Source organism: Microtus pennsylvanicus, chromosome 21 (assembly GCF_037038515.1).
Source record: "Microtus pennsylvanicus isolate mMicPen1 chromosome 21, mMicPen1.hap1, whole genome shotgun sequence".
In the NCBI taxonomy this organism is placed as follows: Eukaryota; Metazoa; Chordata; class Mammalia; order Rodentia; family Cricetidae; genus Microtus; species Microtus pennsylvanicus.
Window position 1 is genome coordinate 31,654,077 of NC_134599.1, and position 23,843 is coordinate 31,677,919.

Here is a 23,843-nt window from a genome sequence, read left to right on the forward strand (position 1 = left end):
GACGTCACCTATGTAGTCTTTGCCAGCAATTTTCTACCATCATGATAAATAATACTTTGGAAAATTTAAGAAATATACCGCTTATTTTTAAAAGTAGAGACAGACAGACAAACAGCCTACAAATGGAGGGCTGAGGAGGACTTTTGAGAATCTGTCTAGTCCTCGTCTATCTTGTTTAAGACAGGGTCTGTCTCATTTCTGTTGCTGCTGAGCAGAATGTTCCAGATGAGCTGACTCAGGGGCTTCTAGCCAATGAATCCTCCCCCCCACCCCCCAGTGCTGGGGTTCCAGACGCAAGCCATGGCATCCTGCTTTTTATATGGGTTCCAAGGATTGCAGGAAGGTCATCAGGTCTGTGAGACAAGCAATTTTACCTGCAGAATCATCTTCCTGGCCCACAGCACTTTTTGAATGCTCAACTTTCTGCCTTAATTCATACTTTGTTTAATTTCTCCTTGATATGAACTATGAAGTGAGATTCCAGGGCCCCGTGAGTCCTCATAATAAGAGGGTCCAATCTTTTCAGGAGGAGCCAGTGATATTTCTATTTCTGTGGAGTTTTGCCAGCGTCACCAGATTAGGCTAAATGGTGAGTTGGGAATCTTGCTTCCTGGTGGGGGGTGTAATTTACATATTTATTTGTTTTATTTTGCTTTGGTGTTTTGTTGAGACAGGGTCTCAGCGACTTGAGAGAAAGCAGACTCCAGCCTTTGTTTCCTGCTGCCTGTGAGTGGCGCTCACCATGCTGGGTTGCAGCCAACTCTCTACCAGGGCAAACACTAACAAGCACCAAATTTTAGTTCAAAATTTCAGGCTCTCTTGATTCCTTGTTGTTCATTTTCCCAGAGAAAGAGAGCAGCACCGATCTTAAGCAGGACTCTCATGAGTGCCATTGGGTCACTTGTCCTTTCCCAGACTAACCAGCGCCCAAGAGGATTGGGCATGGCAACATCGAACCTAGGCCATCTTGTTTTATCTATCCCTGGTCTAACCTCAAGGGGCAAGAACAATCAACTCCAGTTTTATAGATGAGCAACTGACTTGGAAACAGGTGAATTAACTTCTCCCAAATTGCAGTGAATGGGCTCACTGAAGTTAGCGTTGAGTTGTGGGGAGTGGAGCGGAAGGCTTGTGAGACAGTGTTCTTGTTGGTTTCCAGGTCTCTTTTCAGATAAAAGGAGCACAGGAGGAAATGTTTTCCCTACTTTTATTACCACTTTACATCCTCGCTTTGGAGAAAGTCTCACTGTGTGACATCTGGAGCTGTGGCGGTCACTGTTTAGCTGTGAAGAGATTTAGAGACTATCCAGACACCAGCCTCTTGGAGTCATGCTCAACACCACTGACATCTGCCCACCTCAAGGTTCCTTCGTACGGAACCACAAACTGCTTATGTGGTTCAAGTTCTTATTAGTTAGGGTTTCTATTACTTAGAGAAAGATGCTTTGCCACTGCTACAGGATCTATAGAAGTTGGTCAGAGGCAGCATCCTTGGACCTATGGAGTTGGTCAGAGACCAGCATCCTTGGACCTATGGAGTTGGTCAGAGACCAGCATCCTTGGACCTATGGAGTTGGTCAGAGACCAGCATCCTTGGACCTATGGAGCTGGTCAGAGACCAGCATCCTTGGACCTATGGAGCTGGTCAGAGACCAGCATCCTTGGACCTATGGAACTGGTCAGAGACCAGCATCCTTGGACCTATGGAGCTGGTCAGAGACCAGCATCCTTGAACCTATGGAGTTGGTCAGAGACCAGCATCCTTGGACCTATGGAGTTGGTCAGAGACCAGCATCCTTGGACCTATGGAGTTGGTCAGAGACCAGCATCCTTGGACCTATGGAGTTGGTCAGAGGGCAGTATCCTTGGACCTATGGAGTTGGTCAGAGACCAGCATCCTTGGACCTATGGAGTTGGTCAGAGACCAGCATCCTTGGACCTATGGAGTTGGTCAGAGACCAGCATCCTTGGAGTACATCTAGAGAGGTTTGCCTGAGGTATCCTGGTACTGAAGAACTTATTATCCCAGGCAGCGGCTAAGCATGACTATGGATAAGATGATCTGGGGGTTGGGGAGCTGTCTGGAATATAAGGGAGGAATAAGGAGCCACTGCAAGATTCTCAGTGTGGGAGAGACAGAACAGGGAAGCCCCCCCCCCCGCCGGCCCCGTGCTTGGGGGTGGGGAAAGGACTTTAGCCAGAAACATGGAGGCAGATGGAACAACAAAGAGCAGAGAGCCGTCCAGCAGAGACTTCCTGTGGCTGAACTACAGAGAGCCCGCAGGAAGGAAGGAAAGGCTGTGGCAGGGACTCAACTTGGATTCTAAGCACCTTAATTTAGATCACACATCCAGGAAGATGCTAGGAAATGGCTAACGATGGTCTCTCACCCTGAAAGGCTTTGTCCTACCCGGGCACATCCAGCTAGGGGGCCAGATGCGCACCACCAGGAGTCTCCTGAGAGCATTCACGGACAGAAGGAACCAACAGTCCTGAGCCACTCGGCAGAGGGGAGTGAGCCCTTTCCTTAGCTGTCTCGCTGGGCAACAACGGGTAGCATTTGCTAATTCTGTGGTGGATGTCCCCACCAAGGGTGACTTTACCAACATTTTAGCAACTTTCTCACAAACTTGTTGGCAGTGAACTAACTACCGGCTTGTGGAGCCCGTACTAGCTTCCCTGGCACACTTAAGATCTGCCAGTCACTACCTCTAGTCCCCTGTTTGATCTACTCAGTTAAGACCCTCAGGTCCTCTTTCTGGGGACAGGCCTGCCACAGATTTTGTCTCCACAGCTTGGTCCACATGTATCCCTTTGTTTTTGACTTACTGTCTTGACTTCCTCCTAGTCCTGTCCCCTAAAACCCTGTTGCAGGTCCCTGTTGGTGACTTGTTAGGTGGCTTCTTGTGACATACATTCTTTCCCACATCAACCACACCTGTCCCTCACCCTTACCAGCCTGGAGTGGTCTTGATGGCTTGCCTGGGGAGAAGCTTCTACCCTGTGACCTGGCAGTGAGATTCTGGGAGATTACAGAAGAAAAAGTCCTAGGAGCTCACCCTGGGTTCCTCTCACCCTGCCCCTCCCACAAGCTCAGAGACACTCAAGGAAGACTGTGTCCCTTCTATAGTCTTGGCGAGCACTCTTTACTGCCTTGATTTGCTTCCGAAGCTCAGAGCATGAACGAACACACCCACTTCACCCACAGCCTTTCCAACACCTGCCCTTCTCAACCTGTTTCAGAACGCCATCCCTTCCGGTGCCAGAGCCGGTTCCCCTGGGCTCACACCTGTGCAGTGCCCTTCCCCGCTTTTATCACGGGCTTATCACATCCACCACCCAAATCCTAACCACCCAGCTTTTGGCCCATAGAGTTCCCAGCCCACCTCCTCTAGCACACCTGTCCTGGCCAGGTGTGTGTGTCTGTTTCTCCTTGTCCACCCCAGTTGTGACTGGATTCTGACGCTGATGTGAGCAGTTCTGATGAAGCCTGGGGCCAGAGGGCATTTCTCTTTCAGCACTGGCCTGCTGTCTTGGTGCTTCCTGGTAGAGACCTCCAGGCTCCTCCGCCGCCATGGACATTTCCCGAGACCATGGCTGTGTGTGTACTTCCCTCCGACACGGCGGAGACACCACGAAAGCCCAGGATACAGGTGTGTGGTGTGTAGCTTCTGTCGTGAGTGCTGAAAACATTTGTTTCAAGAAGCAGCAAAGTTCAAATGCAAGTTCTTTTGTGGGTCTGCGCACACACCCGTGAGGGCTAGAGGTCACCGTCAGATTTGTGTGTGCCTTCCTCACTCTCCACATTATTTTTTGAGACAGGGTCTCTCACTGAAACTGAAGCTCGCCCATTCAGCGAGCCTGACTGGCCAGCATGCCCCTTGGGTTCTCCTACCTTCACCTCCCTACTTGGGGGGAGCACAGACTTGTACAGATGCACTTGTTTTTTTACAGGGTGCTGGGGATCCAAACTCAGGGCCTCCAACTGGTGTGGCAGGCACCTCGGCAGCCTCCAAGAGCAAGTCCTTCACGTGTTCCACGCCCTCATAGTTATGAGCAAGACCCATGACAGAGAAGAGACACAGCCATTAAAGGAAGGATTCAAAGGGAGTGCGCACTGCTCTGGAAGGCAGGGAAGCCAACTGTGAACCAAGACAGAAGAGTGGGGGAAGTGGGCTTTCCAGCCCTGAAACAATCCACCCCAGCAGGAGGCTAAACTCCAGGGAAGCCAGAGGTCAGGGGATCTTTAGATGGCCCTGGAGGATGGGACAAACCCTCTACCCAACCCCTCTGCCCCTGGCCAGCCTCCTTTGCAGGGAATATGGCCTCTAGCTCCCAGCTGGAGCCCGCCGGCAGGAATGTTCTCGTGGTTTTCCTGTTGGGATCATCTGGGCAGGAATGTTCTCGTGGGTTTCCTGTTGGAATTCCATGAAAAGCGCTTTCATTCTTCCAGCTGTGTGCCCCTGGAGTTTGTGGGGTGTGGAGTCCAGGGGGATTCCCAAGCCCAGCCCTCCTGGGCTACCCACAGCCTCTAGGCATCTAATTAGTGTGAAACCTGGAGCAGTGACCAGTGTGCAATTGCATCAGCAACAGGGAGGCGGGAGCTAAGTCATAGCCGTTCCCTGCTATGACTGGGAACAGGGTGCACCTACAGGTGCCCAGCCCTGACACGGGGAAGGGGTAGAACAGGGTGGTGGTCAGGTGGGTTCATCCTACCGGGGCTTGGGGTCCAGTTTCTTACTAGGTGGCTGTCCAGTTTCCCCAAACTCCAAGCCTCAGTTTCCTCCTCTGAATGGTAACGGATGTGTACAACAGAACTGTTGTTACAGTCACAAGATAGGTCCCTATCTCTTCCCTGAGCCTGGGACCTTGCTACGTCCTTGTTGTCATCCGGTCACCCATTGCCTTTGCTGAGCCTTTGTCTTCTGAGGGTTTCATCCATCCTCCATCCTTATCCTTATCCTGTTCCTAACAGTTCCAGCTAGGTATCAAAGATGACAGTTTGTGGCCCCACCCACCTGTAGGTACCCCCTATACTTCCACTCCCACCCCCAGAATGCTGCTGGGCAGAGTCGTGGTTTTCTGTGGAGCAGGATATTTGGGGAAAGAGGTCAGTTGGCAAGAGCGATTTGACCAAGGCTCAGATCCTGGGACAATGGCTCAGAGAAAGCAACCTGTAGAGTTGCTTCATACCCTCATCTTCATCTCCATCATCCAGTCCCTCGCCCATCGCACCCTTTCCTCCACTTCCATCTCCTCACCCTCATCCCCCTCACCCCAGCCTCTTTCTGTTTCTCTGCATACTCGCGCACTCAGTTCTTTGCGTTCCTAACAAGCATACTTAAGTGGGAACGCACGCCACCACCTCACCTAACGAAGAAGATGATCATGCTCAGAGATGTTAGCACTGTTTCTATGGTAACGTAGAATTTGGGTGTGGAACAGGCTATACCCTCACGTGAATGGCGACTCTGAGCTACATGCAAAGGGGTAGTGTCAAAGTCTCGCTCCCACCCCACCCTCTCCCACCCTCCCTAGGCCCACAAGGTACCACCACTTGCTAGCTTCATGTGGGTCCTTTCACAACGTCCTGCTATAAATGTGAACCAACAGGGCCTGCAGTCAGACGTCTCTACTTCCTGCCCAGAAGGGAGGGTGTGGTCCACACTGTTTATACAAATTTATCCCTCCCCATGAATGTTGGAACTCCGCCCCCAACGGTTCATCAAGGGCCTCTCATTAGTTTTTGAATGCTGACCCGCACTGAGCCCTTGCTATGGCTGGACATTGTGTTGAAGGGTCCCTGTGGGCCACCTCATCCACCACTGCCCCAACTTCAAAGCCTGGGGTGCCATTTTCTTCAGTGAGTGGCAAGCCTCATCCAGGTTACAGGCAGCTGATTCTGGAAACAGTGCTCCCATAAGCTACTCCTTGAAGCTGCAGAAGTTTCCTCCCACCTCCAGTGAGTGACTTGATGGCGTACCCTCCTTGGGTTCTGCTGGAGGCTGAAATAGGCAACCCCCAACTGCACAATCTCAGCATCTGCAAGCAGAACCAGTCAGAACGGGGTTAATGATCCAGTACATACACCACTGTTTCATGTCCGACGACTAAAAACAGTCACGTCCTTTTCCGGATGAGGACATGAGGCTCTGGGGTGGGGGCCTGGGGGACACAACATTTGCAGAGTTGTAGGGAGAAGGGTTGCAGTTCAGGTCTTGGGGCTTCCTTCCAGCAGTCTGAGTGGTCCTATTCTCCTTTATTATATGAGTTACTTTTCCTTTTTCTTTCTTTTTTCTTTTTCTTCTGTTTGTTTTTTTGAGACACAGTTTCTCTGTAACAGCGCTGGCTGTCCTAGAACTCACTTTGTAGACCAGGCTGGCCTCAAACTCAATCCGCTTGCCTCTGCCTCAGGAGTGCTAGGATTAAAGACATGTGCCACCACTACCTGGTGTGAGTTAATTTTCTTATTTTTTTCTTTCTTTTTTTCCTTTTTCAAGGCAGAGTTTCTCTGCATAGCTTTGGAGCCTGTCCTGGAACTCGCCTGCCTCTGCCTCCCAAGTCCTGGGATTAAGGGTCTGCACCACCACTGCCAGGCATGAGTTACTTTTCTTGATGCTGTGACAAACTTTAGGAAGATGTTTGTCAGTTTCATCGTGGCACAGGAAGCAAATATCAGATCTCCTCTCATGAGTCTGCACCGGGAAGCAGAGATGTTAGACTAGCATCCAAATGGATTTGACCAATCTGCTCTCCCCTGCCTGGGCAACCCATTTTTGCCACAATCCCAAAGTTTCTACAACCTCCCAGAACAGCGCCGCCAGCTGAGGACCAGGCGTTCAAAGCAAAGCCTATGCACCCATTGAAGGTAGCTCAGATTCGAACGCAACACTCTTAGGTCTCCATCATGTCTCCTGAGATGAGGCTGGTTGCCAAAGACTCTTTCTGAGAAGGAAGTGAGGACTGTCCTGGGTCCCTGGGCGGGGGCACTATGGGAGTTGTTGGCGGAAAGGGGTAATTTATGTCCCCTCCCTTACCCGGGGCACCCTGGGACCAGCAGGGAGATGCTGTGGAAGCGTTAGCGTCAGTGCTAAGAGACGTCTTCTTTCATCAAAAACTGGCTTCTGAGGCAGCCAAGATGCTAGACCTACCCATGTGTCCCGTCTGTCCTTGTCTATATGTTGGGGGACTGGAGTGATCCCGAGTTGAAAGCTTACCACACGGCAGGAGACTGGAGCCCCTGTATGTATCAGAACAGGGTGAAGTCTGATCTATCCTTGGACAGTTAGTAGCAGAGGTGCCTTAGATGGATTAAGATAGTCTCAAAGGCCACGTAATTTTGAGTCACATGATTCCATCGGTTCTGTATTGTCCTCCTGTGCCCTCTTGCCAGGTTCCCCTCCTCCCCTAATCTCCTCTCAGATACCTACCCTTGCCTTTCCAGAGGAGTACCAGCAGTGACAGCTACCACAGCTGCCACATAGGTATGCTCACCCCTCACATCAGCGCTACTATTGGTATACCAGAAACTTCCAAATTCTGTACACACACACCCTCAGGTATAGGGAAGGGAGGCTTCTTGTGGGTCACCCAGGATAGCCTGTGGATGGAGGCCCTGCAAGATCTCAGTCTTAATGAATCACAGAACCAATACACAGAGAAAATTCCCACTCCAGGCTTCCCTCTGTGCTGACTTCTTAAGTTCCCCCCATCTGCCTTGCCGTCCTGAAGAGGGCAGGATGGTTATAGAAGACAGCCCTCTCCCGGGGCCTTCCCAATGTCTCCATCTTCTCCCATTCCTGCTAGACTCCCAAGGCTCCTGTGAGACCAGCTATATTGTTCCATCCCCCAGGTCCTGTCAGCATTTATGGAGCCCCTTCTCAGCTACACCCCATCTCAGTACCCCCAGACACACACCACCCCACCGTTCTGAGGACAAAGCCATTTCCTCTGTGTGGGACCTCAGAGTTTTCTAGTATGAATGAATGATCCCAATGAATCCCAATGCCTCGTCACTCTGGGGCCACCAGAGCAGGTTAGAGCCTCCCTCAGCAGCTGGATTCCCACTCCTGCCCCCTCTGTGTCCCTTCCTTTCCTTTCCCAGGCCCCAGATCTGAGGCCTGTGGTCACTGCTGACCAGCATAGTATGGCAGGGGGCTGCTTCCCAGACACACCCACAGGGAGAATCCCCTCTAGGGCAGAAGGACCAGCCAGGGAAGAGTTTACTCTTGGAGAGCACAGCTCTTTCGGCGGGTTCTTGAAAGTTGCGAAAATGTTGGCTTTGTCTGAGCAAGTTAAAAAAAAAAAATCCATGCCACCTCCCACAGACGACACTGTTTCTCAGGCCATGGAGCCACAGTTGGTAGACAAATAACACATTAAAAATAGCCCGTGTTTCCCAATCTTACGGCCTCTGGGGGCTGCAGGGAGAGGCCTTGGCGGAGCGGGGGTTTGCCGGCCCATTGTTTGCCTGCCCTGGCTGGGGTGGGTGTGGGGGCTGTTCGTAGGCGCAGTAATTCCCGGTCAGAGGAGGGAGGAGGCTGAGTTCTTGGCCAGGATGAGGCAGATAACGCACACTTGAATGGAGACGCTGTTTGGTGTTTATTTTTCCTTTCCTGGGCCAAGAAATATAGCACACTCCATTTTGAACTTCTGTTTCCATCAACTCCCCTCTCCCCCTGCTTTTTCTTTTCTTCCCCCCCCCCACCCGCACCCCTCCCCAAAGCATGCAAAAGAGACTGAGATACAAAATCTTATTCCCATCTGGGCTCTGGCCCAAGAGCTCTGACAAAAAAGTTACTTAAGTCATATTCCCATCCTCTGCAGATGGCTGTGTATTTATTTCTCACCAAAGTAAAATCCCAAATGGACTACAGATATTTGCACGAGTCAAAACGGTTTCCTCCCTGCAGAGCTGGGACGAAGCTTTGATCCTTCAGAGAAAATAGAAAGGTTAGCGCCAGCCTGGCAGCCATGATATGTCCTACGTAGATCCATCCCCTCAGGGTGGGATGAGGTCTGGGGTCCAGAGAGACTGACCATATGCCTCAGGTGGGTCCGGTGCTTAGAAAAAACAGCCTAGAGGGAGCCAAGCAATGGGGAGGGGTGTCAGAAATCAAAACAGGAGGGGTCACTGGGCAGGTGACTGTCCCAGAGTAACCCTCTGACAGACCGCAGCCCTGTAGGAACTCTGAGCAAGTCAGTGTGTGGAGCAAAAGCCAAAAGGTGGAAAATTACCCAAGGAAAACTGCTGCCCCGGACACAGAGTCCTGCTGTTAGGCATTCGGCCCCCATCTTTCTTTCAATCTTTACCCCTGGATACTAAGTTTGGCACAGGGAGATGGTCCTCGGACTGAGTGCCTAATCTGTTTCACGGGAAGCCTAGATTATGACGAGGCTTCCTATCCCTGCCACCAGGGGGCGCCCTCTTGTGGGGCGGGCTCCTCAATGGTCCTCACTGCTCTACAGGGATCCCAGATCCTGGATTCCAGGAGAAGGTCTGAACTCTCCAAACCGGGATACTCTTAGGAGTTCCGAGGCTAAATGTGGACGAGCACAGAGGTAGAGTGTGAAGGCTGGCTGCCCACGGCTTGCTTTCCCATCTCCTCTCATCCTCTTCTTCCCTGACGACCAGAACGTGTTTGCTCTGCTCTGTTTCTCGGCTTTTGTTTTCTCTTTGGATTCGCACTCCTTCGGGTGCACTGACTGACTTTTGTAACATGAGTCTGACGTTCCCTTCATGACCCAGGACAACATTTAGGTGTGTCCCCTTGGCTGTGGGAAGGGAGTGTTGGAGCCCCAGGTGGGACTGAGACCTCAGAACGGGACCTTATCCACAGAGGATCCAGAACACCGCAAGCACTTTGGTGCCCTTTTTAGGATGTTCCAGGATTCTTTACCACTCTTCTCCACCCTTTTGCCCTAGACGAGGAGTGTCTTAGCCTCATGTTCTACAGAGCTGGCGAGGAATCCTTGAGGTCCCAAGTCTGAATCTGGTAGAGCCCCCATGATACATTCAGCAGTATCTTACAGCTGGGCCCAGTAGCCTGTGTTTGGTTCATTCAGCAGCAGGTTTCTTTTCCTAGTAGGGTAGCAGCCTCATTCCCCACCCGCCCCTCCCTCTCTCCCAGCCCCCCCCCCCATGTTTCTCTTTTAAGAAATTTAGCAGAACAGAGTTAGACACCAGTGTCTCTGACCTGGCCCACCTCAAAGCCTGACCCTGGCTCAGGGCCCTGGACCTGGACAGGACGTGGTTCACGCCGGTTTAGAAAACTCTATGGCAAAGTCAGAAACCATCTGCACCTCTCCTTCCGCCCTAGACGTTATTTATGCGCATGGCTTTGTGTTCGTGGCTAAATGCGGCTCTGTGAAGTCTGTTAATTAACCCTACGAGGAATGTGCTTCCCAGCAGGGCAGGGACGGGAACTGGGAACATGCTTCTGATCAGGGAGCTAAATGCTGAAGACTTATCCTGCTTCACATTAGGGGCTTAATGAAGTCAAAGGAAGGCACTTGGGAGACACGGTTGAATAAGGAAGGCCTGTTCTGCGCGCCGAGATTGTCAAAAGGGCAGGAAATGCTAAATCAACTTCTGGACTGGAGAGAAGGCAGGAGGTGCCTGGGGTCAGGGTCCAAGGGCAGCTGCAAGGGTCAGTGTGTTGGCTGAGACTGGGCACGGGACGCCTTTGTGGGTGGCGCTCCAGTGACTCTGGCCATCCATGAAATGGGGCCATGCCTGCCTCAGAGAGCACTTGTAGAGGGAGGGAGGCAGGGAGAGCTCCAAGCTTTCCAGAATAGGTTTTCACCTGTGACAAGGGGTCATTCTCGAGCAGTCACAGCTGGCCGTCCAGCTGTGGCTTAACCAATGCTGTGGATGGTTTGCCCGCTGCCCTGCGTAGAGCACCCATCTTCTAAAAGCTGGGGAGGACAACTTGCGGGTTCCTCTCGGCTTTGGTTTTCTAGCCCAAGAACCATCCCTTACCCCACCTTTCCCTAATATACTAAGGCTGGTTCTGTCTGGAGGGGTGGTGGGAAGGACTGCAAGCAGGAAGTTCCACATGTCCCTGCTGGGTGTGTTGTGGGGTCTCAATGGGTCACCAAGCGAGGCCTGCTAATATTTATAACTGAGACTCTTTACATTCCGTGGACAGACGTGCCTAAAAAGCACCATTGAGAGCCAGGCCTCAGACGTCCGCATGTGGCTAAGCTTCCTGTCACAGCCGAATGAGCCCAGAAAACAAAAAAATGTATTCACAGCTCTGAGCCTTCTATGCTTCCCAGGCTGATCTCATTTGAAAATATTCAAGACTGGAGGGAGGGAAGGAAGAGGAAACAGAGTCCAGCTGGATTCCCCAGGGGCCACGTGACTGCTGGGATGCCGTGGAACCTCTCTGAGCCATGGTTAGCAACTTAGAAGGCCATTGTGAGGAGCCGGTGGTATGGCGTTCGGAAAGAATAATTGAGAAGGAGACACAGTATAAGCTGTCTCCTAAACTCTATCTCCTCTTCCTCTTCTTCCTTTCTTCTTGTTCTTTCCTACAACCCACCCCTTCTGCTATATTCCTTTGAAATGTACCTAGATCAATCAAACCAAGGTTCTCTGGTGATTCGACACAGACAGGCCAAATACTAATGACCTCTAAGCTGAACTGAATCCAATGTCTCTGGTTTACTGGACACAAGATCAAGTTTGAGAACCTGTGATTTGGAGCCTGCAAGAGCTTCCCAAGTTGGAGGAAAATGACCTCTACCTCGCCAGAGGAGCAACCAGAGGAAGTGACAAGATTTCCCGTTTGGAAAGGGCTTCTACAGAACCCCTTGCTGGGAAAGCCGTCTCTGTTGGTCATCTCCTTCTCAGAGAGTGCCCTGGCATTTCTAGCCAGTCCACAGAAACCCAAGAAGTCTACTCCACTCCAGAGTTCAAGGGTGCATGCCTTCAGCAGATACCAGGCTGGATTCCTTTCTAAGAGGTTTGCCCCTCAATGTTGAGGTCAGGGGAGGGTTGAGAGAATTTCCTGTATGTCCTTCTAGATGTCCCCTCCTACCCAGGGCAGCAATGCCACCAGTGTCCCCAGCAACTTGTGTGATTCACCCAGGAGTCATAGCACAACAGAACTTTCCAGGGAGATAAAAACCTGTCATAGCGGCGTTATCCAACATGGTAGCCATGAGTGAGTGTAGCCGGCCTTTGAGCTTCAGATATGACTGGAGCGATTCAGCAGTGGAACTTCCTTTCTTCCATGTAAATGCATTTCTATAACAAGGTGTGGGTGGTGGCTGCTCTGTTGAGTGTTGGCATCCCTTCCCAAACCCTGGCACTCCCTCTGTACCCTAGTACCTGCTCCAGTCCTACAGAATCCTGTCCCATTACTCAGAGGGGAAACTGAGGCATTAGAGAAAGCACTTTAAAGAACACAGGAAACTGAACTAAGACCAGAGCCTACCCTCTCGTCTGCCTTCCAGCCCAGGCTTCCAGCCAGCAGCTCCTCTGGACCCTGGCCTCTGGCCGCTGCGTGGGAAGTTGAGTTTGATGAAACTCAAGCCCCCTTGGCTGGTGCCCAGCTGTGGTTTCGAACTTGAGCTACAGAGCTGGGTGGGAGCAGCTGGGGTGGGGGGATGGCTGTCAGAGAGTGGGAATTCATAAGCCAGGTCAGCAAGCCCTGTGAGCAGTTGTACCCAAGGGGGTTTCCAGCAGGCCAAGAAGGCCTCCAGCTCCTGATGGTGCCCCCTGGTGGCTGAGGACCCTGTGTGACCCTGGCCCTCCTGACGCCATGGGTGTGGGTGGGTGAAGGACGTCAGTTCTGCTAAGGACACACAAGACAGCTTGATCTTCCCACCGTCGCCACTGGCTCCGAAACTTATGGGACCCAGTGCAAGAAGAAAAATGCAGGGCCTCTGGTGTGAAAATTAGGAAGGATTTCAAATGGTAACATCTGGATATAAATCCAAGCATGAGTCCTTCCGATCATGGGGCCCTATGCAGCTTGCAATGGTAACCATTGTATGTAGCTGGCCTGCCACCAACATCTCTGACCTTTGAAGGGCTCAGAAGAGAGGGATCCATCTTCCGGATCAGGCTTAGGGCAAAACCAGCCTGCTGTCCAATCCCAGGCCCTCTGTGCTTCTGAAGGCAACGATGGTTTCTGTCCTCCTCCAAAACGTATGTCCTCATGTCGTGTGTGTGTGTGTGTGTGTGTGTGTGTGTGTGTGTGTGTGTGTGTGTTAGGGACCAGGGGAAACATGCATGAGCCTTGATCCTTGTCCCAGCCAAGGAGAGATCGAGACTAGGCAGTAATAATAGTGACCCATTTATTCAGCTTTTTCACCAAGTGCCAGGAAGGGCCTTCCCTGGTTATTTCACCCCAGCTCACACATACAGAGCCCATGCTCTCGCCTGCACCTTTCCCAGATGGGCAGAATCAGTCCTAGAACCAGAGGCTTCCCTGGGGAGAGAGGATGGCTGAGTCTCAATGAAGCAGTTGTTCTACAGAGACACATATTCATCAAACTCCATCAAGCTGTGCACTTAGAATCTATGTGCTTTTTATGCAAACCATTCCCCCCAACAAAGCTGAATTTAATCAAGAACTGGGTTTTAAAAAACCAGAACACAGGGCTGGAGAGACAGCTCAACAGCTAAGAGCAATGACTGCTCTTCCAGAGGACCTGGGTTCATTTCCCAGCACCCACATGGCAGCTCACACTGTCTGTAACTCCAATTTCAAGGAATTCGACATCCATGGCAAAACACCAAAGCAGAATCAAAACAAAAGAGGACACAGAGGCTCCAGGAAATTTAACTGAAGAACTTGAGAGCAGGACCATGCAGTCACAAGTCACCCAATCTGGGGTCAGAAAGACAAGCTCTTACACCTATGACTCCCTTCTCAGAGAAAGGGGCTGCCTTGCAAGGTCACATTTGAGTGTTATATATTCAGGGGGACATACTGATATTGAGACCCACAGTGCCCTGGGAGCTACATATGGCTCTCAGGTCCTGCCTGCTTTGTGGTAGCGGGGCTGAGACAGGCAGACCCTCCTGTTAGCATGTTTTTTTTTAGCTCTTCTCCAAGTAGGCATGAAGCATCAGTGGTCTCAGAGTGGCATGCAAGGTGTGGACCTCCTTTTGTATGGGTCACTTCTGAGTTCTCCTTCATCAGGAAGTTGGTTTGGATATCAGAAATGTGGATATTAGAGGAGATTGGGGTCCCCCTAAAGAGGGGTGGTGTTTGTTATAGACAGAATCAGTACCAAGGGGCTGGAGATGTAGATCAGTTGGCTGAGTACTTGCCTGATATGCTGAAGTCCCTGGGTTCTATTCCCAGTGCTGCATAAACCGTACCGCAGGAAGTCTAGCACTTGGAGTGTGAACGCAGGAAGATCAGACTTTCAAGGTCAACCTGAGATCCACAAAACTCCCATCTGGGTTGGGGAGGAATCAAAAACAAAAACAATATCAAGTTAAAACTGCCTTAAAAATTGCAGGTCTCCTCCAACAAACGGAAGGAGATTGAATGTTGCTTCCGGGGCTGACTTGGCCCTGTCCACACAGATCTCCAATCTGCTGGATAGATTCAGTTTATTTTTACATGTGGGTCTCTCCTCCACCAAGGAATGTAAGTTGCTTATCACTATGGACTCCTAACTCTTGCCCGGGGACCAACACAAACATCCTGGTGCTTAATAACTCTTGGCAGACAAAGACTTAAAACGGGACTAGACTCTTCTAGCACAACGACCCAGCCACAACTCTATCAAATACAAAAGAGTGGGTGTGGATAGGACGGGGGCTTTGGTCCCACCATCTCCCTCACATAGGACAACTCCAGCAGCCACACCCTATTTGGCTTTATCCCTAACGAGCTACCTCGGTTCCCAGATCTTCGCGATCCCTCCATCTGTGGAGCAACAACACATTTTGCCAGTGAGAAAGCCGAAGCTCAGCAAAGTTAAGAGCGATTGTCCCGAGGACACACAGTAAGGAACTGACAGAGGCAGGCTCAGAACACAGGCTTCCTGGCCCCGGCCCTGCACAGACGGCTGAGCAACGCTCTTTCAGTTCCCCCACCCCGCCCTCTGCTGTGCTGGAGCGGGTTGGGTGGGGCTGGCCAAGGGGAGGCTTGAGGCTTGGTTTGGGCCAGGCACTCATGGAAATTGGACCGTTTTCCTGGGGCGGAAATGAGAAACAGATGTTGACTCGGGAGCTGGGGTGCAGACTCATGCCGCGTCAGGGGGCTCAGGTTACATGAAGGGACATGTGACTGTGGTTATAGAAACTGCCCGAAACCCCAAAGTTGGGGTCCAATCTGGGCCTGGGAAGCTAAGCTCCCTTCTCTGACACTCGACTTTGTGATATCTCTGAGCCTGTTGGAGCCAGTGGAACAGGAAGTGCGGCCGGAATGCAGTGGGGCAGAGTAAGACCCCAGCTGCTGGGCTGATCTCCCTACTCTGTGTGCAGTTTCTCTATTCAGAGCTAATCCCCTGCACCCCACATGTTTCCTCAGGGGGATGCCCAGAAAAGCTGCCCCACAGAGGATACCAACAGCCTAGGACAGGCTGGAGAGCCCTAGAGCATCCCCAAACGTGTTTGCAACATTTCTTGTGTCACCAATCTGTCCCCAGACCTTTGCGGTGAAGGAGTGGCCCAGCTCACAGCACCGTCCATGGTTCTTGGAAAGCATCTCGTGCTGGCGAGGCTGGAGGAAGACTCATCTGAATGAGGACTCTAGACACCCCCCTCCACCACACCACACACACACATACACACAAGCCTCATCTGAATGATGACTCTAGACACCCCCGTCCACCACACACCATACACACACACAAGCCTCATCTGAATGCTGATTCTAGACAACCCCCCTCTGCCACACACACACAAGCCTCATCTGAATGCTGATTCTAGACACCCCCCTCCACCACACACCACACATACACACACACACACACACACAAGCCTCATCTGAATGCTGATTCTAGACACCCCCCCTCCACCACACACACACACACACACAGACACACACACACACACACACATGCTGTGGTGACTAGAAGCAAGAAAAACCAGATTCTACATCAAGTGAAGGTCCCAGGTAGGCAGAGTCCAGGATGATTGAGAGATACATGAGACTGTGCAGATCTGAGCTGATCTGCAGAGGTCCCCAAACCTCACACTTGCCGTTCACTGACTTACTCTTCATTCATTTAATAGATGGCTTTTGCACACCCACTGCGGACACTAGGGTAAGCCCTGGAGATCCAGAAGTGACAGGGAATGAATTCCTTCTCCAGGACCTTGTTGGCTGCTGCAGGGGTCCGGATGGCTTCACTGGTTCGGTCATTATGCAGTGGAGGGGGCACTTTATGTCAGCACCCTTCTGGGTTAGGGGAATCTGTCAAAAACTGACATAGCAAAGTGGATGTCCATAGGGGAGACAGACTACAAAAAACAAAAGAGGTGGGCGTGATGGCTCACCTGCAATCCGAGCACTCACAAGGCAGATAGGATTCATGAATATTCAAATGCAGTCTGCTCATAGCAAATTTCAGGCCAGCCGAGGCTACATAGTGAGATTCTATTTAAAAACAAAACACTAGGCTGGGCATGGAAATATATACCTGTAATCCCAGCATTTAGGAGACTGAGGCAGGAGGATTACAGCAAGTCCGAGGTTAGCGTGGATCACATAGTAAGTTTCAGGCTAACCTAGATAAGAACATGATATCCTGTCTTAAAAAGAAAGAAACAAAAACCCCAAATTCCTTAAACAGTATGTTTGGAAGTGGTGAGTGCCGTGGGAAGAGACTAAACAGGGTGTGGGGGGATAATTAATTACTTTTCTAATTGCTGGGGCAGAAACGACATACAGAGAGCTTTCCTTTGGCTCACAGTTCAGAGGAAACTGTCCCTCATGATGTGGAGAGCGGGCAGTGAATGATCCACCGGACACGGTAGGAACTTGCAGGGGCTTCTCCCGCTGTGACAGCTAAGAAGCAGAGTACCACAGCCAGAACCAGTGACAACTGTTAACGTCGAGGTCCCTAAGTGGCACACTCTTCCAGGTAGACCCCGATTACAAAGGGCTCCACAACGTCCTCAAACAACACTAACCACTGGGGACCAAGGGTTCAAACATACGACCCTGTAGGAGGCATTTTACATTCACTAGGCGTCAGCGAGTCAAGGTTGTAGCCCCAGACCAGGAAGGGAGGGAGACTGCAGAAGGCCTCGAGGCTGGTGGAGGAGTTGAGGCGAGGTATCCAGGGGGCCGTGCAAAGGTCCAGAGGCCGGCGGATTAGAAGTGACCCTTTACTTGTTATTGGAATGGACAACACCAGAGAGGTTTTTATTTTTTAGATGTTTTTTGAATTTATGCATGTATGTATGCTTGACACACTTTGTGGGTACCCATGGAACCCATGGAGAATAGAAGAGGGCATTGGACTTTCTGGAGCTGGAGTTACAGGCGGTTGTGAGCTGTATAATGTGGACGCTGGGAACTGAACTTGGGTCCTCTGGAAGAGCAGCAAGTGTTTTTTATTGCTGAGCCATCTCTTTAGCCTCACCAGAGAATTTTGAGGAGAGAGATTTGTATAACTATACTGCCTGAGTATATAGGTATGTATGCATGCATGTATGTATGCATGTGTGTGTATGTGTATATGTGCATATACATACATACATATACATGTACACACACACACACACACACACACACACACACACACACACGAGGTCTTCTGTACCCCAGCCTGGTCTTGAACTTACTACGCAGACAAGAATGACTTTGAACTTTTGATTCTCAGACTCCTAGCTCCTATGTACAGAAATTACAGGCTTGTTCTACCACACCCAGCTTATATGGTACTGGGCTCGAAGCCCAAAGCTTCATACTTTCCAGACAAGCCCTCTACCAACCGAGCTACAACTTCATCCCTTCCCTGCATTTTCAAATGCCCACGTGGGCGGTTACGTCCACTGTAGACTAGAACTAGCCAAGGCAGTGAGGAGTCAGGGAATAACTATGACAGTTGTGGCAAGAAGATGGCTCTACAGCCAGGAGGTAGCTGCGGGGAATAGCGGACGTTCTAGGGAAGAAATCACACAAGGGTTCATGTAACAGGGAGAAGGGAGTGATTAACTCTGACTCAGGACTTTTCCCACTGGAAGTGACTCAGGCAGGGTCGTGAAAGATGAGAGGCTAACAGTACTCCCGAAAGTCAGTCTCCTTCGCTGCCTGTGACGCGGCTGACGGGAGAGGCAAGCAGCTGAGAGCATGAGGTGGCTTGGCCAGAGAGGCGGGAGCTGCTGAAGACCCAAGAAGGACACCAGCAGTTCAGGAAGGAACTGGAACCCATGAGGCTACCTGTCCAGCTGACACCAGATCCTGGCCACCGAGAAGGGGTGGAGAGAGAAGCCGGTGGGAAGGAGTCACAGTGTATCTGGTCCCAGGCAGTGCTGGGGGAGGGAGGTGTAGGGACCCTCCAGTGGAGGAGCAGGCCAGCACATGGGCATGGGGCTGACAGGAAGGGGACTAGGTGGCTATGGGGACAAATATAAGGCAGTTGGCCTAGATGGAATTGGAGACATCAAGGAGAGTGGTGGGCAGCTGACAGAGCCAGGCAGAAGACATTCAAAGTTGCTGTGTGCGTGCGTGTGTGCGTGCATGCACACACACTTACACACCTCCCCACACGTAAATAAATAATGATAAGTCGTTTTAAAATTTGAGACTACTACAAGGAAAACTGAAGACACGGATGCTCCATATCTACCCTGCAGAGGCCGATTTCCCTTGCTGTGGTAGCTCGCTTAGCTAGGAGGTGCTCAGCTCCAGGCATATCCAGCTCTGTGTCCTGAGGAAGTTCTGCTTAGAAGTACAGCTCCCTCCTCTACACTCTAGTCCCAAGGCCAAGGAGAGACAGGGTCCAAAATGAATCTTAAAGGCAGATCCTGGTGTGTGTGTGTGTGTGTGTGTCTCCTCGGATGATACCAGAAATGACAGATAAGTGTGCTCCTCAATGACCCAAAGCCCCACTTCAGGTTGAGGCCTATGGTATCTCCAGAGGTCTGGCCACAGCTTATCAACAGATTGTCATATGCAAATGGGAGCTGTGCTCTTGTGTGTCATGGGATGTCATTTATAAATAAAGAGATGCCCCTTCATGACCCCAGGCCTTCTCATTCCAGGCCTTCCAGGTGAAGAGTAAGGGTCAGACGCACTGCAGTGGAGGACTGGTATCAAAGCCCAGTTCTCATCCAGGAGGCAGGGAAGCAGAATGTGATGTCAGGTCCAGAGAGGGCCCAAAGAGAGAAAGTGAAATTCAAAGTCAATTCCACCCTTCACTGCAGAAGGAGACTTGGACGTAAGGGATGGGAAAGTCCCAGTTGGGTTTGTGGATAAACAGGCAGAATTGGCGTCTCAGGTGGTCTAGCCGAATTCACCCCACAGAGCAGTGACTAAAGGCAGTGCCACGCAGGGGAGCGTCATGTACACTCAGGGAGGAGAGTATTTAGAAACGGCAGTCATCAGGGTCTAGGAAGTGGTGTCACAGAACAGCATCTGTCCTAGTGTGGTGGGAGGATGAGTCTGGATGGTTCTAGTTCCACAGAGGCAGGACCTGTGCCCCAGCCTGTGCAGAGATCACAAACTTCAGCATGACTTCTCCCTCCGGCACAGGAGCGCCAGGGACTGAGATGGAGTAGCTCCAGCTCTGTCCCATGATGTGCGTGGGGAAACAGAGACAATTCCATGGCCATCGTGGAATCTTCTACACTTCCATGTGGAGTCCATAAATGTTTTCCGTAGTACAGTCTCTGGGCTGTGGGTGGGAGGGATGAGAAAATTCCCCGGGCAACTCAGCATTTTATTCTAAGGACACTGAGTTTAGTACGTAAACATTGAGCTCTCTTCAATGGGCAAGTCAAAGATCTCTGTCTCTAATGCTTTCACTCATTCATTCATTCACTCACTCATTCACTGCCTGTGAGCAGCAGGCATGATTTCATCAGACCAGGATGAAGATAGCAAGGCTGGGAGAGAGCTCACTCAGCAGTATTTGTTATGCTAGCATGGGACCTGAGGTCCATCCCAGAACTCATATATATATATATATATATATATATATATATATATATATATATGTGTGTGTGTGTGTGTGTGTGTGTGTGTGTGTGTGTGTGTGTGTGTAAGTTAGATAGATATATATTAATAAATAGGTAGATAGATAGATGATAGATATAGATAGACAGACAGACAGATAGATATAGCCAGGCGTCATAGCACACACTTATACTCCCAGAGCCGAGGAGGCAACCTATCTTAATCAGGGGGTTCTAAGTCAAGCGAGATGAGACTCTGTCTCAAAAAAACAAGGTGAAGAGCAATTGAGCATGAAATTGGAAGTTATCACACATATGTACACACATGTATATGCACACACATACACACACCACTAATAATAAAATAATTTCTTAAAGATGAGAATAATACAAGAAAACAATAAAGACACTAGTGTTCCATGTCTTCTTTGGAGAGCGTGATTTTCAGCCTTGCCACCCACATGCCTGTGCAGGTTCTTCTGCTGGCAGCTTAGCGTTTTTGATTCCAAGAGTCAAACCGTTCTTTGAGACTCATCATGGGCTCTGCTTTGTGGCTAGGAGTTCACCGTGGTAAAAGCATCCAATTCTACATTAATTACCTATCGTGACATAATGAATTGCCCTAAAAGCTGCACAGCTGAAAATCAGAATGAGCAGGCATTCTCTCAAACTCTGGTAGCTGAGGAATTTGTAAACAGCTTCGCCTGGTGGTCCTGCTTAAGGTCCCCTGAGGCTATAATCAAGATATCAGTAGGGACTGTCCTCTCTTGGCGTGCACGCACGTGTCTCTCTGTCCCTCTCTCTCTTTCTCCCTTTCTCCCTCCCTCTCTCTGTCTCTGTCTCCCCTTCTCCCTTTCCCCTCCATAACCCCCTGAATAAATATTCAACATGTCGGGACCTGTAAAAAAAAATGCCAGTGGGGGCTGTGGTATCGGAGACCCGAATGAGGCCTCCGGGAATCAGCATGCAGTGGACCTCTCTGTAGGGCTGCCTAAGTGCATCATGGTACCATGGATGGCTTCCCTCTTAAAGCCTCACGTGAAAAAACAGGTAGATACTCTGGAGGCCTTCCATGGCAACCCTGCCTCAGAAGCCACACTCCCCATGTTTTCCTTGCTCTCAGAAGGGTCTTGGTGTCACGGGTGGTGAGATGTCCCTCTGACAACACCAGGTTCAAACGTAGTAGGCGCTTTCTGAGGGCCGACAGTTGCACAGTCCGACGGCCAGGAGAAACAACCTCTGCACCTTGACCGATTGTGAGCAGCTCCCTGCTGCAGAAGGAAACGCTAGTAAGATGGGGAACTTTGGGGGGCTGTTCAAGAGATGGGGCTAGCTCCTGTCTGTAACTAATAGAGTTAGTTATATAGAGTCAAATTCTGAGCTTGGGAGGCCTGCTAGGAAGCTCCTGGAATGGTGGCTAGGTAGGCCTCCTAAAGGATCTACAAGCAGTCTGGTAGGATGAGGGTCAGGGCTTGGAGAGGGAAGGAGAGTATAAGAAACACGGAGCCAGGGACTTGGTCTTTTCTTTTGTTTGGTCAGCGTGCTCCATTTCTGGGTCCTTGTCCTGGCCTTTGGCTCACTCATGTCTGTGTATTTGTTCCTGCCAGATTTTTAGGTTGTTGGTATAGGTGCTAGTTCTCCTCTTCAGGAAGCTCAGTTTATTGGTGGAAACTCCCAATATGGAAGCACTGTCTGGCTATGAGGCCTAAGGAGGGTGGAGGGGATATCCTGAGCTATCCATGCACATGGGAGCTCACCCTGTTGGGATAATAAAGCTTGACTAGGCACAGAGTTCCACACCGTGAACAAAAGTGCTACAGGTAAATCTGGGCAGGGTCAGAAGAGATGTGTAAGCCAGGCAAGACAGTTTGGTCTAGAAAATAACCAACAACACAGAAGCATCCTTGCGCGATTATGGGGCAGCCGGAAAGACGGTCTGTAAAAGTGAGCTCTGGCGGGGAACAGGGACCCCCCAGCTATCCGCCTAGAGTAGAAACCAGGGAGAAAGGCAAGAGGCCTTTAGGAGGAGGCACAGATACCAGCAGTGCCAGCTCAACTCCACAGTGGAGTCCACCCTGCTCGACTCAGATCTACCGACTCAGGTGCCAGGCTGAGCCCTGCCCGCTTCTGAGAAAGCGCTCTGACCTTGCATCCTTGGCCCCAATCCCTGTTTTTCAGCCTGAGCTTTCTCCTGTGAGTCTGAAAGCCAGCCCTGAGGCAGAACTTGCAGGCAGAAGACCACACGAAGCTGAGGACACTGGGCTGTGGGCAGAGCCAGGCGAGGTTCAGTTGGAGACAAGAGGCCTGAACCCAGGTCCCTCAGGGTAGCCTGAGTGGCGCCGTGGAAGGCAAGGAAAAGGGAGGAGCCTGATGGTTTGGCATTATGGGCTATCTGAGAGGCAGCTGGGCCCACGTTGAAGTCCCTGTACTTAGCCCCACACTGACTCTGGTCCCTGGGGAACCTCCACCTAAAGTTCTCCAGTCCTAAAGAAGCAAGCAGTGCTGCTTCCTCCCCCACAGCAGGTGGCGCCCTCCTGCTGGGATTAGATTAAGGAGCTGCCCAGAAAACCTCCCTGGCATGGGAGAGAAGAGCAGACTCTCTGGGAAGCTGGCCCCTGGCCCCTCACTCAGCTTCACTTTATCTCTTCCCTGCAGCCCACCTGCTAGCTTCATCCTCAGCCTTCCCCGCCTCTCCCTTGGGTGACTTTCCCTTGCTGTTGGATCTACAGGGCAAGTCTGGACAGTAGGAAGCTAAGGGAATTCTAGGTCCAGAGCAGTGGGAACTCAGCTGGCAGTGGACCGCCCCATACGGTCTTCCTAGCAACCCTCAGCTCCCAATGGCTTTCCCCCTCATGCCCTCAGAAAGTACTCCTTGTGCTTAGCTGGAGGGATCTAGGAGGGGAGCAGGGATGTTTGCCCGTGACAGGGTAACTCTGTCAGAGAAGGACAGCATAAACTCCAACATCTCTTTGCACACTAAACAGCGTCCTCTGCCGAGGCTCTCTACTGTCTCCTGTTCGCCAGTCTTTAGTCCTAGAGGACAACCTGAGTCCTGCGGCCTCTCCATCTCGCCTGGCACCCATTCTCTCCCTACTGTTTCTGTCCTTGGAACTGAAGTCCCCGTCCCTGCCAGGCAGAGCTGATCTAGGTCGTGCACCTGTAGGCCAAAGCGTGGGCAGCAGGGAATGAAAGCAGGGGGTGCTCAGAGCAGGGGGACCCTGGGAAGAGATGAGCACAAAGAGGTAAGATGTGTCAGAGGGCCTTCAGGAAGGAGGGGGACCAGGATGACAAGCTAGGAAGCCCAAGGTGGGTTCCTGAAGGAGGAAGAAGGGGGATAGACGGGGAGGATTTCCAGGGCAGTGGGGACATTGCAAGGAGAAGCAGAAGACACGGGGGAGGTTTGGGGGTTGGAGAGAGATGGGGGGGCACTAGGGACCTGCACAGAGAAAACAGCAGTTTTGGTGAGGAAGGGAGACAGTGTTGGAAGGAAGGGCCGAGAGCTGCTCTTGGAGGCAGACGACTGTGCCTCATCAGCCCTGTGGCAGGCAGGTATAGAGACACCCTGACTTGGTGAGTCGCCCAGCAGACCCTCATCCTGCCAGCCTCCACCCCGCCCAACTCCCAAACATAAAGCTGGAGCTTAACAGCTTAACCCATCCCCCACCCACATTGCCCAGCCAGAGGCCCGCACCCTCCACCCTGGCTAGGTAGTGGGGTTGACAGATCAATCAGTAATCCTTCA